The following is an 18994-nucleotide window of genomic DNA, read 5'->3' on the forward strand; positions in this document are numbered from 1 at the left end:
AGTGCTTTAGGTATCACAACAGTCTCGTATAAATGCTTTTGTGTGACAGGATGAAGACCATTTACATGTACGCCACAATTAGATAAACTAAAGAATGTTTTCCGTAATTTGTCACAAGCATTTTTAATATTGTAATGAGTATCCATATATTTGTTGCACACTACCCCTAGATGAGTCATTGACTTGATCGGGACCTAGGCTCCATTTACGGGAAGTGTTTTGAAAGGAGGCATGTGTCTCGTTAAAAACAATAACATTACTTTTTCTAGCATTATATTGATAGCGTTCTTTTTTCGAATTTTCATAACATATGTTCATAAGATTATCTAGTCCCGATTTACTGTACGATATTAGCACCATATCATCCGCATGCGTAGGGCAGCCATATCTCGTTCCATGCAACGTCATTGAATTTTGTGAATTGTCAATGGTGTCTAATAGGCTGTCGATAAATACTATATAGAGCAGAGGGCTGATACACTGACCTTGTCTTGTTCCTTGGAGTATTGGGAAAAAACTGGAAATATGTCCCTGTGATCGTACGCAACTGAAAACGTCATCAAACATGTTCAGGATTACTTTAAATATACAGTCATTTATGCCAGTTTTATATAATTTTAACATCAAAATAGTGTGGTTCACATGGTCGAACGCCTGCCGAACGTCCAGAAAACACGTATACAGTTTGCTGTTATGGTCCCTTGCGTGATTTATACTTTCACGTAACAAAAATGACGTCATAGTACAGCTAAACCTTTTTTGAAATCCGCCTTGCAGGCTGTTCACTTTCAGAGTATTGTCTGTTTGCATGATATCAATCAATATTTTTTCATACAATTTCAGCACCACTGAACATAAGCTTATTGCGCGATATGAGTCTGGTTCCGATTTCTTTTTCGGAGAGCCCTTATATAATGTTGAGATAATCCCTTTTTTCATGTCTGTCGGTATATATGAAAATTCTGTTATTTTCTGGTAAAGTCTTGTAATTAACGCTAATAAAGCGTTTCCGCCATGTAATATGTGTTCATAGTTTATTTTATCATAGCCACAAGCTTTACCGTTTTTACAAAGTTTCAAATTCTTTTCAACCATTTCTTTTGTAATATGTATGTTTTTTGACCTTTTGCTTGACAACATCGATTTTACCGTACACAACTCCGTTTCACATTCCATTAAGCGTTCGTTATCGAAAGTGTCATGCTCTGTTGGGGAATAAAGTTTTGAGAAATATGACCTCCAGCCGTCGTTAATATCTTTCGGAGTGTTGCAAATACGTCCCATAAAATCCATTTCAAATACTTTTGAATGGTTTCGCGGCTTTCTGTGTTTATTTATAAGCCGCCAGAACTCGTTGTTGTCTATTTCAGCTGCCATGTCTATTTCTAACTCCACGCTTTCTAAATGCTGATGTACCTTTGTACGATGTAACTGTCTGAATCTGTTCTTTGATAGTTTATAATCCTTGTAAGTTTGCGATGTTTCGGTTCTAGGTCTATTTTCGGTAATCCAGTGGCGTCTTTTTACTTGCATAGCCTCATGTAGTGCTGAAAGTTCCTGATCCCAGTATGGTTTGATGTAAGATTTAAATTTGACTCTGGGGATACAGGTATCGGTCGCGTCCCGAACACATTTAACTACAAGTTTATACAAGTTATCGATATCTTCTGTACATGATATTTGATTAGTCAATGATTCTTTTATACGTTCATCGTTTTCTAAAAATGTACGATATTTTTCTAGATCACATTTCTTTACATTTTTCCAGTTGATAATATTTTCAGGTCCATATGAAACTTCCGACAGAGGTATTTCAATCTTACATAAAATTGGGCGGTGGTTTGAAACATTTAAGCAATTATCGTCTTTGATTTCACATGCATTGATGTAATCAATATAATCACTTTGTATCAGTATGTGATCAATCAATGTTTCCCTTTTGCTGTTATATGGGACATTACTGAACATTGCTCCAGTGCACACTGGTAAACCGTTTATAGCAACAAGTTGATGTCTTAGCATAATATCAACTAATAAATTGCCCCTGTTATCACAATGGAATGTGTTCTCGTGTCTCGAGGGAAGTTCAGTATTAAAATCACCCATTATAAGTAATGTACCTTTATTTCTATAACTACATAATATCCTTTCAACATCATCGATGCTATTCTTGTAGGTACAAATTGAATGGTTTTTACATGGCAGATATACTTGGAATACATATAAATAATTTCCAGGAGATGTATTAATTTCTATCCCTATAATATATCTGGAATACAACTCCAAAGTGGATATAACATTGTCTAACCTTTTATGCCACATTATTGATAGGCCACCTTTACCGACACGTCTATTTCCCGGTATTTGTAAATCGGGGTCAGAAAAAGAATGGTTTTTATATTTGTTATGTATGCAATCGAGGAAGTGCAAGTCATGGGGGAAAAGCCAATGTTCGCTTAGCCCAATAATGTCAATATAAGATTTTTCAATTAAGTCACAGAGATAACTTGCACTGGACATGATACCTGTTGCATTCCATGTTGCAATGTTAAGACATGTACTCATTTAGTAGTCATCTATGCCCTCTGTGCTAAGCACACTATACCTATTGTAACTGCTTCCAGTTCCGTACCAGTCTTGTGCTGAATACTTTGATTGGTCTACTGCAGAATTGTATTCATTACCTGTATATATGCCTTGAATTCAGAATAGGACTACATGGGTGGACCATCCATGCTGTTACGCGTCTTTGTTTCAATGCATTTGCAATAAAATTCGCTTTAAATTTGAATGCTTAAAAGATACAGTCTCTGTATTTCGTTAGGTGAATCCCCGTGTCAATTATAGAAAATTATAGAAAGAAATGAAATTTTGAAATGTATGAAAAAACGCAGTCGGATACTAAATGGTGGCTTGGTCGGCAAGCACGGGTATTCGCCAGGTGATAAGAGTTTGATACCTGTGAGGAAAATGCCTATGCTTTACGAGGTTACCGTATAATATTAATCTGTGAGGCTGTGTAGTGCCTTATATTTGAAATTAAAGTAGTTCGTGGTGACTTTCAATTTGGCCCTAATAAGTTTCGTCTGATTCATGTCGACGTGATATGTTGGTAAACGAATACATCTGTGTTTGTCTTTTACACAGGTTTACAGTTCCACCTTATGCATGTCCGTTTTGTATGCAGCATCACTGCGCGTAATCCAAGCCTGAACGGCTTTCCTAATTATGAGTTAACGTCTTCGTTAGTATACATATATACTTTGTAATAATTCCTTGTGTAGTTCTGGACATTATGTTCTGATGCATATAAAGATATTGATGTTTTAGAGAACTAATAAGAGATTTCAGATTTCTGTTGGGATATGAGACATTGTTATTAAATTGTGTTATGTGGTAGACCAAAATTAACTTTTTTATCAAAACTTTCATTATGCCGGGAGACATCTGCCTGTTTCATAATTCAATTTACTTCTCGACTTGTTGGTATGCTGCCAAGTTTGATGTTTGCATACTGTGAAACCATTTGTATTCGTGTAGGACGAATTTTCGCGTATTTCGCGCTAAGACCGATGCGCGAATTTAAGACCACGCTATTATTATTTTTAATTTAATTTTTTTCATTTCTAAAATTGAAAATGTGCGAATTAAAGACCACGCGAAACAGTCCTTTTTCACATTTGCGCGAAATTTCATGCCAGCGAATTTAAATGATTTCACAGTAATTATGACCTTGGGGAAACCGTAGACAACTGCCTCTGTTTCAAAAAATGTTCCGCCCCGGCAAGTGTTTCCAAAAAAGTCATGGTATTCAATTTGCAATATATTGATACACCCATTCAAAATGTTTGTTCTATACATAAGGCTTGAGTGTCCTATAACTAAAAAGTATATAAATTGTGTATATTATAGTAATATCTTTTTTTTTTGTTATAGGACTGCAAAAGTATAACAAAATTTGAATTCAATTTTTAATGGACAAGAATATTCAACAAAAACACTGGGAAAATTACTTTACTTGCTTCAATGGTTGGACATTCTCGACTAAATACACGTACAAAATCATTCAAAACAAAAGTTTGCATTTTAATGTAATGTACTGAAATGAAGTGGTGAAATCTTTATCATACCAATGAAAACCATTTATAATTCTTGATCAATTGATTTCAATGATATTAATAATCGATATGTGATATAAAATTAATTTTGTCGATAAAAACTATCATATGTTTTGTCAAAATTCAGCATATCCATCTTCATTGCATACAACAACACCCTCACGCCTTATGAAGGTATGTAGTCTGGACGGAATAAACATTTAAATACAGTCATACTGTCCATTCTCTGTTAGTTCAGATTCGCTGCTTTGAGCACCGCTGGGCAAATAGATTCGTTTGTACAAGAAAATGAGAATATACCAGCTAACTTGATGTTTGTTACATGTCTGCAGCAATGTCGAGACCCAACCACATAGCTTAAAGACTTGAGACAAAATTTAACACAATGTAACTTCCTCGACACTTTTGCCGCGTATAAATTAGACTGAATTTCAGCCGAGTTATATGTATTTCATTTTTTAATTTCGGTGTACAAAGTTTCTGTCTAAAAATAAATATGTATAGTATGCTTGTAATAAGTGTGTGTGTGTGTGTGTGTGTGTGTGCGTGCGTGCGTGCGTGCGTGTGTGTTAACGTCTTTTTCAACAATTTGTCAGTCATATAAACGACGGTGTCTACTTGTAGCAGTGAGCACAATGCCCATCTTTATAGTGCTGCCTCACTGGAGTATCACGCCGTAGAAACGTGGCATGATGCCCCATCCAGTCACATTATACTGACAACGGGCTGACCAGTCCTAACACTATCCTCTTAATGCTGAGCGCCAAGCAAGGGAGCTACTAGTACCATTTTTACGTCTTTGGTATGACGCGGCCGTGGATCGAACCCACGACCTCCCGCACTCGAAGCGGACGCTCTACCACTAGGCGGCTACCGAGGCGGTCTGCTTGTAATAAGAGTAAGAAACTAAAATATAATACAGTAATGCTGTATTTACTTATTTTTCTGGCGTCGTGACGCGCGACGGTTAAAATGTAAACAATGTAATTATTTGACAGTCTTAGTATGATCAAAGGATTCGGCGAATCTTTTTTTACTGTAACAGTAAAACAAAACAGACTAAACGTTCTACATGCTCTTAATGAATGCAGAATAAATGCCAATTTGTCTTAGATTATGGCATTCGTTCTACTAACCATGCACTGCCATGAGTGTCGCCATTTTTACGATTACATGGTTTCTCACCATCATTTGATTTGCTTTTTAACAGAGATAATTGTTTGACATCATTGCTGCTCAGGTGTTAGGCTTGCTCAGATGTTAGGCTTAAAAAGCTTGAAGGTGATACTAGCTCATTGATCTAAAAGTCACACTGTTCGTAAAGTAAGAGGAATAGCCAAGTCCCTACAATACAACACTTTAAGAATGGTGTTGAAAATATCAAATCAAATATATCAAAAGATTGTTAGGAAGCGTATTACATAACCCAGCAAAATTTGGTCAGTCTGTTTATCAGAGGCAATGCGTAAGCAGAATTTTTCCATTAAGTTTGATAACGGATAAAAAAACTTACTGTTTAGTCGTTCTGGCTTACCTCAAACGAATAATCGATTGGTGTCCCTAGAAAAGGAAATTACACTGTTTCTGTAACTGGAATTGAACTTATATTACTGAACTATTTGATTGTATGTAAAAACAAAATAAATTGAGAACATTTACTTGCTTTAGTATAAGATAGAGATATGAATCACTAAAACAGCCTGTAACTTAATTATATTAATGGTAATACTGACATATTCCTCACTTATTCATAAAAGTCCCGAATAAGTGAACTTACTGCATGAGCAAGATGCACATGTCTACAGAAAAAATATCGACGGACCAACAACTAGAAGCGTCAGGACGGGGTCATCATCACAAACTAATTATTTATAAAAAAAATTAGGGGGCGACACTAACAGATTTAACTAGAGTTATCTTACTAAAAACAAACATCGGCGAACATGGAGTTACAATTTGTACCTTTAAAACTACATTTAAAATACATGTTAGCTTCTGAAACAAAATTAGTTTAATTTGAAATGGTCTTAAGACACGAAGTACACGTTTTTTTTTGCCATCGAAAGAAGCGTTGTCATACAGTGATAGTTATTTTACCGATGAATAATTGCTTTCGCATACAAAATGGCGCGTGGAGAAAGAAAGCGCCACTTCCGGTAAACGAGATCTCGTTTTTTTGTCACGGGAGGTTGGCGAGATTTGCTCTATAGGTTATAATGCAGTAATTCGGTCGAAAATGTGCTTCCGTGGTGTAGTCGAAAGAAGTCCCTAATAAATAGATCCTAATTTTTCCATTTTTTGCGCATTTGCGCGTAAATCGGGGGCCAAATGGGCATTATTTCACTCGTGGAATGAATTTTACATAAAATAGGCCACGTTTCATGCTAATACTCGCATGTTTTCGAGTTGTTTACTTGAAAACGAAAGTAGGGTGTTTATTCTGCGGACCGCTTTCTGAAATGCGGAAATATGAGGGTACCTGACATCAGTTGACTTGCATTTCACTGCATACTATTCAACACCCCTTTTTCTTTTCGTTTTCTTGAATCAAATGTATGGATATCATGTGGAAAATGGGTCTACGACGGAGTGCAAATCTAGAAACTGTAACAAAATTGGTCTGAAGTAGCTGAATTTTATATGAAACAAAGAACAATTTCTTTTATTGGTATATAGCTCTATATACCAATAAAAGAAATTGTTCTTTGTTTCATATAAAATTCAGCTACTTCAGACCAATTTTGTTACAGTTTCTAGATTTGCACTCCGTCGTAGACCCATTTTCCACATGATATCCATACATTTGATTCAAGAAAACGAAAAGAAAAAGGGGTGTTGAATAGTATGCAGTGAAATGCAAGTCAACTGATGTCAGGTACCCTCATATTTCCGCATTTCAGAAAGCGGTCCGCAGAATAAACACCCTACTTTCGTTTTCAAGTAAACAACTCGAAAACATGCGAGTATTAGCATGAAACGTGGCCTATTTTATGTAAAATTCATTCCACGAGTGAAATAATGCCCATTTGGCCCCCGATTTACGCGCAAATGCGCAAAAAATGGAAAAATTAGGATCTATTTATTAGGGACTTCTTTCGACTACACCACGGAAGCACATTTTCGACCGAATTACTGCATTATAACCTATAAGGTATATCTTTTTATCAAATTTCATAACATTTTCATCTCTGTTTTCAAGAAAGATGTAATACCGAACATGTTAACAAGTTTCATTGTGAAAATTCGAGATTTTAGAGAAATATCGACATTTAAGTGAAGCCACCCCCTACCCATTTTCTGGGCTAAATTTAGGCTCTATGGTCGCTTCATTGTAAATTTTGGTAAAAGTTTCACCTGTATGGATTATTTTTCACTTTGATTCTGAAATATCATTCATTCCGTCATGAATAGGACTCAAATGGACGCATTTTGTGCATTTTCACACATTCTGGAGACAAAATATTGGCCTTTCTATGGCAGAAATTGCTGCCGAAATAGGCGCATCTACTTAAAATGTGGTCAAAATTCAAAAATTTTCAAATTTAATGATTATTTTGCATTGAAAACATCATTTTATAACATATACAATCGATTTATGATTATGAGGACTAATTGTGATGTGTTTCGAGAAAAGTCTTAGTTCAGCTCTTATATGCCTTTCAAGTTGCCAATCTATTTATTTTTATAGCTCTTTGCTTAGACTTACAAAAACAGATTGACAGTTTACAAGTTGTCTTATTTAGAAACTAGAAATAGCCAAAATGAAACCCGAGACGTTAATTACAACAACGGTGGTAATGTACATCTTCCCCGCAGTGCAAATGTCCCTTCTTATTACGGACACCAAGTTACCAAGATGCCAGCAGAGAAAGATCTTTTCCCACGGAGACTAATCTAAACCACCACCGTTACCATGACAAAAGAAACTCCCCCACCCGCACCCCCTAATATTCTCAGTTACTCCCTTGTTACGGGAGTTATCGTCGAGCCAAGGCGCTCGTATGGCTGTACAACTAGCTTTAGAGACTGTCTTGTTCAGTTTGAAATAGCAGCTGCAACTAATGGCTGGGTTAATCAAATGAAAGCTATTATGCCTGCCTGTAATCTAAACGGAAGCGCTCATGCAGTCATTCCTCAGCGATCTGCCCGCTGAAATCCGACAGGGCATCCATTGTTTAGTAACCGCCCTATCAAGCAGGGTTGATCCCCAAAACCAGTCAGATCTTTTCAGAGCACAAATGAAACAAAGACTAAGAAAATAAGATGGACCCTTCCCAGCCCTTGCACAAGACATTCAAAGACTCAGTAAAGTCCATTCGGACATTGAAAGCGCCCAAATTAGTGACCCTGACATTAATACAGTATGCGAATGGAAATCTAAGTCATCCGTAAAACCAACAGGGATTTCTATTTCCCATCATCCAGCCACGATAAAGTATTATTGGCATAAATGGGACCGCCTTATCTTAAACGAAATTGTCCTATATCGTGAATGGTACGTATCAGAACATTTGGCCCCACGTCTGCAGTTATTCTTGCATACCAGACGGGGATTTCCGGTATTTTTACCGGTGCTGGAAAAATCCATCTTACACCCCGGGGTGTAAGATGACTCTCGTGCTTTAAATGACGTATTACGAACTACATATATGTAGAAGATTTATGTAGTTATTTATATTTTATTTCGAAAAACGGAATAAAAATCCAATACCTTGACAGTTCCTCTTTGTTCCTGATAGTATATTTCCCGATTCAAAACACGTTATTTCATTAAAAATTCATAACGTTACGCTGCAACTGATAAAACAAAACCGGAACTAAACATTGTTATTTGTCTTTGAAACGTCATGACGTCTTTCCTGTTTACTGACGTTGGTTTCCCGCGCTTTGTTTGAATACGCTGCTATAAGAAATAGTTCTAAAAAGAAAGCCGCTCGATTGAATTTATTTTTATTATTATATCTTGATATCGGTATGCAAGAAAAAGATTCTGTCACTGGTTATAGGTGCCGATGGGAATTTCCGGCTCTCGGGTAACTGTTTAGGCGGTAACTCGGTAGGAACCTCGTTACCGCCTAAACAGTTACCCTCGAGGCCGGAAATTCCCATCTGCACCTACAACCAGTGAAAGAATCTTATAGTATTGCCTAAAGTTTGGCACAAAGAAATATCAAATTTGTTACATGATAACATTTGTAATAACCCGAACAATAGCCAGACTACGCAGTCGATTTTAATGGGTGGGTTACAAAATGATGTAGTAAAGAAGTGTGAAGAATTTCGGTTATGTCAAGTCCGTAAAATTCCTCCCAAATTGTCAAAAGCACCCATGCAGAAACAAATTGTAGGAATGCCCATGGAACGGATTGCCCTCGATATTTTAGGCCCTTTTCCACAAACAAGTCTCTGGAACAAATATGTTTTAGTTGTGATGAATTACTTTACCCGTTGGTGTGAATCTTACCCTGTTAAGGACAGAACTGCTAAATCTGTAGCCACAACTCTGCTGGAAATTTCATAGTTCGTTTCGGGGTCCCGAGTGAAATAATTACGGACCAAGATTTTCAGTTCGAATCCCATTTATTTCAAGAATTGTGCAAAGCCCTGTAAATTGAAAAGACGCGCACTACATCATTTCACCCACAATCTGACGGCCCCGTAGAAAGAATAAACAAATCATTGGCAGATATGCTAAGCAAATATGTTGCTCGTAATTAGAGGAACTGGGACCAAATACTTTCATGATGGCTTATCATAGGTCCCAATATGAACGCCTAAAATTTACCCCAAACATAATGATGTTTGGTCGTGAAACAGACTTGCCAGAGAACCTTATTTTCCCCTCGCCATCATGGCATGTATGTTCCGGATTTGGAGCAGAAAATAAAACGTCTGCATGTAAAAGCACGTGCAAATATCGTGCAATCATGTGAGAAACAGAAACGTTTGTACGACAAACATATTTATATATATTTATTTGACAAAAATGAACCTGTCTGACGCAGAAAATTTGTTAAAGGTAAAGGGTTAGCTGAGCTGGGATGGTCCATATAAAGTTATCAAAAAGATAAGTGATGTCACTTTTCAGATTTAATATATCACAATCGCCTGAAGCCTTACAAAGGGAAGTTGAGTAAATGGATTGCCCAGTAAATCCTCTAAATCTGTAAATTATAGGATAGGTGCAGTGTTAATAGTTACTTTTATCTTTTATAGCTGTTTTATCGTTCCAGAAACTGTTTATAATACGTGATGTCACGACCTCATCCCTCATTGATGGAACTGGTGTACCCCCTTTCAAACGATTTCATCAGTCGTTTAAGCTGCTCGAACTGCCCAAAAACGAATTAAACCGGAAGAGGCCTTCTAAGGCACCGAAAAGAAAAACATCAGCCAGTCGTATTACTGCGTTGCCACCGCTGTCGATATGCTACAACGAGCACGCGCAAATCATATATGCTAAAGCACATTAAGAATATCCATCGCGACAAATCTTTATCCATCATCGACAACCTTGAGATTCTAGAACCCGAAACAGTTGAACTTTTTAATTATGAAGAATTTGTTAAGACCGTTGAAAGTTTTGCAAAAAGTCAAATACCTAGCTCTTCAGCTAGCACTTCGTCGTCCAAGTCCTCGTATTGTTCATCATCGCCGTCATCGTCATCAGCCTCTTCAAGGAATACAATTGTCAGGGCAATCAGACCGAAGCCCAGCTCCGACACTAATCACTATTTTTTAGATGTCCCCTCCCTCTCCTCCAACCATCGAATAATTTCCGAGGTAAGAGAAGAAGCCAGAAAACTCTGGCCCTAGAATTGTAAATGTACTTCTAAGAAGGTCACAATCGTGAAGAAAGAAGAAACTGTGATTTTATCAGATGAAACCAAGTATTCTCTAGTCAGTGTGACATTTCCACAAGATATCTGAAAGACAAATAAAAGTGTTATATCAGTGTTCAGACGTTATAAGTAATTTGTATTGTTCATTTACAAAGTGATTTAAATTTTCATAAGTGTTAACGCTTTTGAAAGAATTTCAGGTAGGTCTGCATGTTCTTAATATTATAATGTAGGGATAATACACGTTTTTTGGGATATTAACGTCTGCAGAAGCCCGCGGGATTGTTTGTGACCGAGACCGAAGGTCGAGGTCACAAACATATCCCAAGGGCTTTCGCAGGCGTTAATACACAAAACAAACGTGTATTGTCGCTATTCTTGCATAAAAAAACATTACACGACGACTAAATGCATTGTTTTCATATGTGATGACTTGACGATTCCGGTACATTTTTTATTTACCATTCTTGTTGTTCTTGGAAACGGTAAACATGTTTTAAATATCCATAACCGGGGCACACATAACAACAACACTACTAAAAGCGTGATTTGAATGTTTTTGAGCATCTTATTTTTATTTTTAGTTATTACAAACGTTACATTACACATAATTTTGCATATAACTTAAAAATTTGATAAACAGGAACACATTTGTTTTAAGAGTAACAACTTTACATTCGAATTATTTTGAGTACGATCAAACAGAGTACGGATGAGTACGAAGCTAGTGACTAGCTTTTGAGGTTTATTATATGAATTCTGCGAACACTCAGATAAAAACAAACCGACTGATACTAACAAAAATCATTAATATAATACATAAAAACGGGCAATAGCACAAGTTACACGCGATACTTATTTATTCACAGTTATTTACAATAACTGAACAGACGCTTTGTAAAGGGAGTAAACTCTAAGAGAAGCTAGAGCGTACATTGATGGGGGCAGTACGTTTGGGGTTGGAAACTGATACAGCTAAACATACTATGGATTGCATTGTATCTATAATGCTACAAGAAGAGGTTATTATGGAAGAAACAAGATGCAGATGCCAAATATCAGTCTGCGCAGAAATACATACATACGTCACTGGCAAAGCATTTCAAAAATAAAAATCATGTATTAACAGCACGTGAATTGCCTTGTTTGCACACGATTTTACTCCCGTTTATACATGCGCGGATCCAGTGAAAAAAGTAGTTTTTATGCAAGAATGACTTTTTTCTCTTTAAACGTTGTTGATTGTTTAAGAGCACTGGATCTGTAGATAAAATTGTCTGTTAAAAAAAGAAAGATCTTTTTATGATAATTTGCAGTAGAGTCGACTTATTTTACTGTTATCAAAATGAATTAATTACTTCGAAAAGAAATCCTGTTTGTAATTTTACACACATGTTAAGTTCATGTATAACATGAACGTGCTTTTTCTTGTTAATTTCTATAATGGTTGATGTTGTATACATGTTAATACAGTCAGTCTAATTAAAAATGCATCACGTTATTTAATCATTCTTATCTTTAGATATATTTTGTCTTTGTTGTTGTTAACTGTATCTCAATAGAATTGTCCCGCTAGACTAGCTCCTAGACAACGACATTTTTTTTTACTTTTATTATTAAAACTGTGAATGTAGCCAGACTATATCCTATGTCCAATATTATACATCACTTATAACTACGCTCACTTACGTCACGCCATGTGGCCCAGGTAAAGTAAACTACATTCAGATTCATAAATAATATTCTACGCTTTATAATTGTTATTACATTAAGTTTATAGTGTTTATTCCGACCACTGGCGCCAGATCAGAAAGAAAATGCCTCTGTACATGTTATACCCTACCCCTAGGTATTCTATAAGAACCATGGTCATGAAGGGGAAAATTTACTAACACGTTTCAATCGCGCATTTCATACTTAAAACACGCAGTTCGATAAGTGTGTACTATGGATATCAAACAAGCGATAATTTATCTTCCATTGAGTCCCGGTCACATTTCTTCAATACATCTTATCTTAGAAAAACAACGCTTAGTTTATAGTTATTTCAACGTTACACAAAAAACTTGCTTGATCTTCCCTGGTGAAGTTCCACCCGCCGTTACATGACTGAAATAGTGTTGAAAAATGGCGCTAAACCCAAAACAAAAACAAAAAACTGGTGAAGTTCCGTTCTAGATTACAGAACCATTCTGATTGGCTGTTGTGAAAATGTATGTCAATCGTCATTTTACTACACGTGTTCGCTAAAATGTGAAAATGCAGCATAAATGTGCAAAATGAATCAAATAAACAGAACAGATGCAGACCAATGTACGATTTCAAATTAAAGATCATATACAAGATGAATTTCATTCATCATTTCCAGTTTTAGTGTACTGAAAATTGTATTTTTTTTAATTCTGTTTTTGTTTGTTTACATTTCGCCAAACATGTGCACACTGCCGTGACCTCTAGACCGGATGTTCATAAGGGAAGGTCAAGCAAGTTTTTTCTGTAACGTTGACGAAAGCATAAAATATGTTGATAATCTCAGCAATATGGAATATTGAGACAAGGTGACTGGTGCACGATGGAAGATAAATTATCGCTTGTTCAATACACTAGGTACCCATTCACCGAACTGTGCGTTTAAGTTGAGAAATTTACGATTGAAACGGGTTAGTATATTTTCCCGTTCATGACCATGGTTCTTATAGAATACCTAGGGGTAAGGTATAACATGTACAGATGTATTTCTTTCTTTTCTGGTGCCAGTCAGTGATTCCAACTATCATTGTGCCTAATTATTGTGGTGCTATTCGCCTATCGTCATGAAGTTCTAAATCTGTGTATTGTTTAATATAATACAGTCACGTTCATTATTCCTTAGCTATGAATGATATATTGGTATAATTGAAATATTGCTTAATTAGTTTGTAACCACATGATACATGTTAATTAAGCAGTTTTTTTTTACCCAAGAGTTCAGGGCGAACTTTAAAGCATAGGGGATAATTAAACGGCCGTGTCTGAGCTCATAAACTTCAAATCCAAACATTTGCCGTGAATGTTTTCTCCCATTTCTTCCATGAAATCAGTAATGCTCATTCATGTTTACATGTTAAATAATTATGGTTCCCGGTAGATTACTTAATATATACAAATACAAATGCTGGTTTCAGTAGCATTACATAATTACTGCATTACCCAACTTAATAAATACTAACATGTTACAACTGCATGGAACGCATCAGGAATTGAATACATGTTTATTTTTATCGACAATATTGTTTTTTCCCTGTCTGGTTAGAACAATAATGATGCGAACGCTAAACATAGTCTTACCTGACATCCATACAGTCATGTATTCATGTACTTACTCAGTCACTTACTCGACATCCTTACATTCATGTACTAACTCAGTCATTAACTCACCATCTGTTTATGCACTCATGTACTCACTAGGTCAATTACTCAGCATACATACATGTATTTATGTACCCACTCAGTTACTTACTCAATATACATGTATTGTGTACCCACTCCATCACTTACTCAGCATTGTTCACTCATGTACTTACTTGGTCACTTACTCTGCATCCGTACGTGTATTCAATGGCATGTACTCATTTGATCACTTACGCAACATTCGTACTATCGTGTATTTACATGATCACTTACTCAAATTTTTTACATTCATATACTCACGTGGTCATTTCCTCAACATTCCTGCATTTATTTACTCACTCAGCATCCGTACTGGTAGTCATGTACTTACTTGGTCCGTTACTCATCATCACACACTCATGTACTCACTCAACTCGCTCATTTTATTTGTAACTCTCATTGTTTAGCTAGTTTCAGCTTGAACAAAGATTTTATTCATGTGCATTGTATATAAAACACATTTGATTACTAACTGCTTAAAATGAGTTTTGTTGTGTATAAAACATATTCTTAACTACTACGTTTTTTAAGAAGATTTTAGTTTATGTAAGGTTATACATGTATATGATCGGAACTTTATGTATTTTACCTGCAACTGTCAACTTTTATGTAGTTTCATATCAGAGATGTTTTTATTCATAAATGATACTGAATATATTACACATAATTGTGTGTTCAAATTGTTAAAAACAAATGTGTTTTAAAAGGCTTTAGGTTTATATGTACAAAGATATAGAATTGTATAGGATTAGCCAGCTATAAACAAAAAAAAAACAAGAGTGCCAGATTGTCACAATATACGCCCGTCACAGCAAATTTCTTTACTCTAGCACCTGTATTTGCAAATGGAATTTTAATTTTGTGGTTGTTTAGTAATCATTGTAAGTCATTAGTTTTTCTAAGTCCACAAAAAAACTCCTTACCAGGTAGAGATACCTTAAAATACACCTAAAATTTGAAAGTAACATCTATGTTGTACCACAGAAAAGTGGTCTTGTTTTTTCCCTACGGTCAATTATAAAAAAGTTACAATATAAGTTATTTATAGTAACAACTAAGGGAAGATAATCTTACAAAAAAAAAAAAAAAATCCATAAAAACATTGTAAGTCCACACAAAAATCTTTACCAGGTAGAGATTGGTCAAAATACACCTCATAATTGGATGTAGCATGCATGTTGTACTACAGAAAAGTGGTCTCGATTTTTCCCTACGACTAATAATGAAAAAGTTACAATATAAGCTATTTATAGTAACAACAAAGGGAAGTAATTCTAAAGAAAGGAACTGCACATGACACTTCATCTCATGATGGTGTATAATTGTGCCATGTTACATCAAAATCTCTCCATGCATGAAGAAGAAATGCTTCGGACAAAGTCATTCTTGTATCTGTCCTTTGGCCTCTAAGTGTGACCTTGACCTTTGACCTAGGGACCTGGTTCTTGCACATGACACTCTGCCTCGTGGTGGTGAACATTTGTGCAAAGTTATATCAAAATCCCTCTATGCATGAAAAAGAAATGCTCCGGACAAGGTTTTCATTCTTGTATCCTTTGACCTCTAAGTGTGACCTTGACCTTTGACCTAGGGACCTGGTTTTTGCGCATGACACTCCGCCTCGTGGTGGTGAACATTTGTGCCAAGTTATATCAAAATCCCTCCATGCATGAAGAAGATATGCTCCGGACAAAGTCATTCTTGAATTTGACCTTTGACCTCTAAGTGTGACCTTGACCTTAGACCTAGGGACCTGGTTTTTGCGCATGACACTCCGTCTCATGAAGGTGAACAACTGTGCCAACTTTCATCAAAATCCCTTCATGCATGTAGAAGATATGCTCCGGACAAAGTCTGTGGACGCCGCCCGCCCTCCCGCCCGCCGGGGGCGTTCCCATAATACGTCCCGTTTTTCAAACGGGCGTATAAAAAAACGTATAAAATAGTTGCTGTAAAGGTGGTCAAGTAATAGCTGATCTACTTATTGTGGGTATTTGTGGCTTGGTTGGATTATGGGCATGGGGGTTGGTTGGACTGTGTTGGTAAATTGGCGGTGTAAGGGAGGTGGGGATCTCTTGAGTTGTTTCCCTTATGTTTGCTGGGGCACAGTTGGATCGATGCCCTTGTTCATGATCGAATCAAGTTACAAATAATTATTATGAATCTGTAAGTTAAATAGTGTATGTATATATAATAGGAGAATATGTTGTCTCTTGTTATTCTAGTTAGAACGGTCATTTACATTTGGTTTATGTTTTATGCAAATTTATATGTTGTAAATGAATGAGACGTTAATAAATTATAAAATCTCAAATCTAGATCCAGATTGGTATGGCCTAAAGCTAATACTATGACTCGATTACCGTTTAAAACACCAATTATCTTACTCAAACGAACATAATCGGTTACATGGATCATTCCTTAATGGAAATGATATATTATTTACTTTATATCAAATAGGCGTTCCTGCTGTAGTGTGAAAAATAGAATTATGGAAGTCTGGTATAAGATGTTTATATAGCTGAATCCATCCATTTCAATTTTCTTTCACATTTAATCAAATAGGTGGCCATTTAGATGAGCCAGAAGTCTTTTATCGCTCCATCAATGTCATCTAAATTTGTGTCTATCTAATCTGTTTCCCCACGAAAGGTCATTGACAAATATGTAGTGTATACGCATTTAAAACATGTTTTTCTAATCTAATGTTATCCACCACTGCGAGCGGAAGTGTTTGAGATACATTTGAATGCAAGGAAGCTACTGGTGTCATTTTCACTTTTTTCGTATCCGTATAGCCGCAGCTCTCGTTAAAATAAATTAACTGAATCATTTTTAACAAGGAAGTCAACAGGTTCACATACACGGCCTTGTTTGTCTTACCATCTCATTGACTGTCGCACTGTCCATAAGTCTATCCTTTGGTACATTTAAGGCTGGATATATTTTACAGTTAGCTTAGTTCAAAGAATGTTTCAGCAAATATAAACAATGTACGATGGCGACAGTATGATAGCGAAGCGCGACAGACTGTCACCATTGTAGTGTCGCTCTTAGCCATCGTACTGTCGCGCTTCGCCATCGCACTGCCGTGTTGTCACCATCGTACTGTCGCGCTTCGCCATCGTACTGTCCTGCTTCGCCATCGTACCGTCGTACCTTCGCGTTCACAGGGAGCAACCGCTGGCCCTAACGGAACACCGTAGTTGACACGGATATACATTTTTACACCACAATTACAAGAGCAGAATAAATACTCAAAATGTGCGTATTTTTCCCATTTTACTCATTACAATGTTTATTGTGACAAGACCTTCATTGAAATTCGTTTACCATATAATTCTGGATACAAATATATCTGGCTTTCCACAAGGTGTTTCTCCTCGTGTCTGCCTCCTTATATAATATGTATTCCACTCTTTTCGTACTAAGTCCAGTTTCTGCTGAATAAGTTGCATAAAGCAGAATCTAACGCAACTTCTGCAAGAAAAAACACGAAAACAATTATAACTGAGAAAAAGAAATACAAAAAGTGAAATTGGCATGTTTGTTTTGCAGCGCAACCATGTATTGTCCCCAGAAAATGACACATAAATACATACATTTACAAAATAAGTTTTTTTTCTGTCCAATAAACCCTATTTTTAAATAAGCATGCGCGGATCCAGTCGACTGTCCAGCGACATCATCTGATTCTTTCAACGTAAAGCAACTGAGAAATATGCTGACAATTATCTAATGTACTAAGTAACAGTCATGATACATAGTGACTTGCTAGAGATTATTGGAGGACGGGAGTGTGGGGAATTACATGCTAATCAAGTAACTCCAAAATGGATTAATAATTACACTGCTACATATTTTAAACTCCATGCATATCACAGAATGGGTGTCGAAAAAAGGATTAATATGGACAGCGCTTTAAAAAATGTCATCTTTTACCGTGCCATGCTTATCATAGATTGGGATTGAAATGTCCAAGGAGGGGTCGAAATGTCCAAGGAACACCGCAAGTTGGGGTTGAAATGTATCGAGGTCGAATTTACGGTCTCTCGAAATGTCTTGCAAGCATCTGCACAAGTCTAACCGGAAGGCGAAATTACGATATTAAAACATCGTGTTTTAGCAGTTTCGCTTTTACAGTTGAGAGGACGATAACGCGAAAACAGGATGCAAAAATATCGCGCTATCAATATCGTGTTTTCGCGTTTTCGCCATACTTACCACGAGGGCGAAAACACGAAAAGACGATGGCAGATTGGGGGCGAAAATGCGAAAACACGATATTAACAGCGCGCAGTCGCGATAGTTTTTGTTTCGTATTTTCACTCGATTTTTTACCAATATGCGATTTGCTTATCTGTATTTTCATGGAACGCCGTTTTTGCAATATAGCTGGCATAGATAATTTTCAGGCAGCAATTTACCGATAACAGTAAAAATAATTGGCTTGGATACTGTTTTAGATATGTTTGAAAGGTGACAGCAATAAATTATTGTTTTTATTTTGAAAATTTTGAATTTCATTTTCGTCAGTGTCCGTTAATTTTATTTTTTGGAAACAACCCGGAAAACAATAATATTTTGATATGCAATACCTACCAA

The sequence above is a fragment of the Mercenaria mercenaria genome, chromosome 7 (genome assembly GCF_021730395.1).
Source record: "Mercenaria mercenaria strain notata chromosome 7, MADL_Memer_1, whole genome shotgun sequence".
In the NCBI taxonomy this organism is placed as follows: Eukaryota; Metazoa; Mollusca; class Bivalvia; order Venerida; family Veneridae; genus Mercenaria; species Mercenaria mercenaria.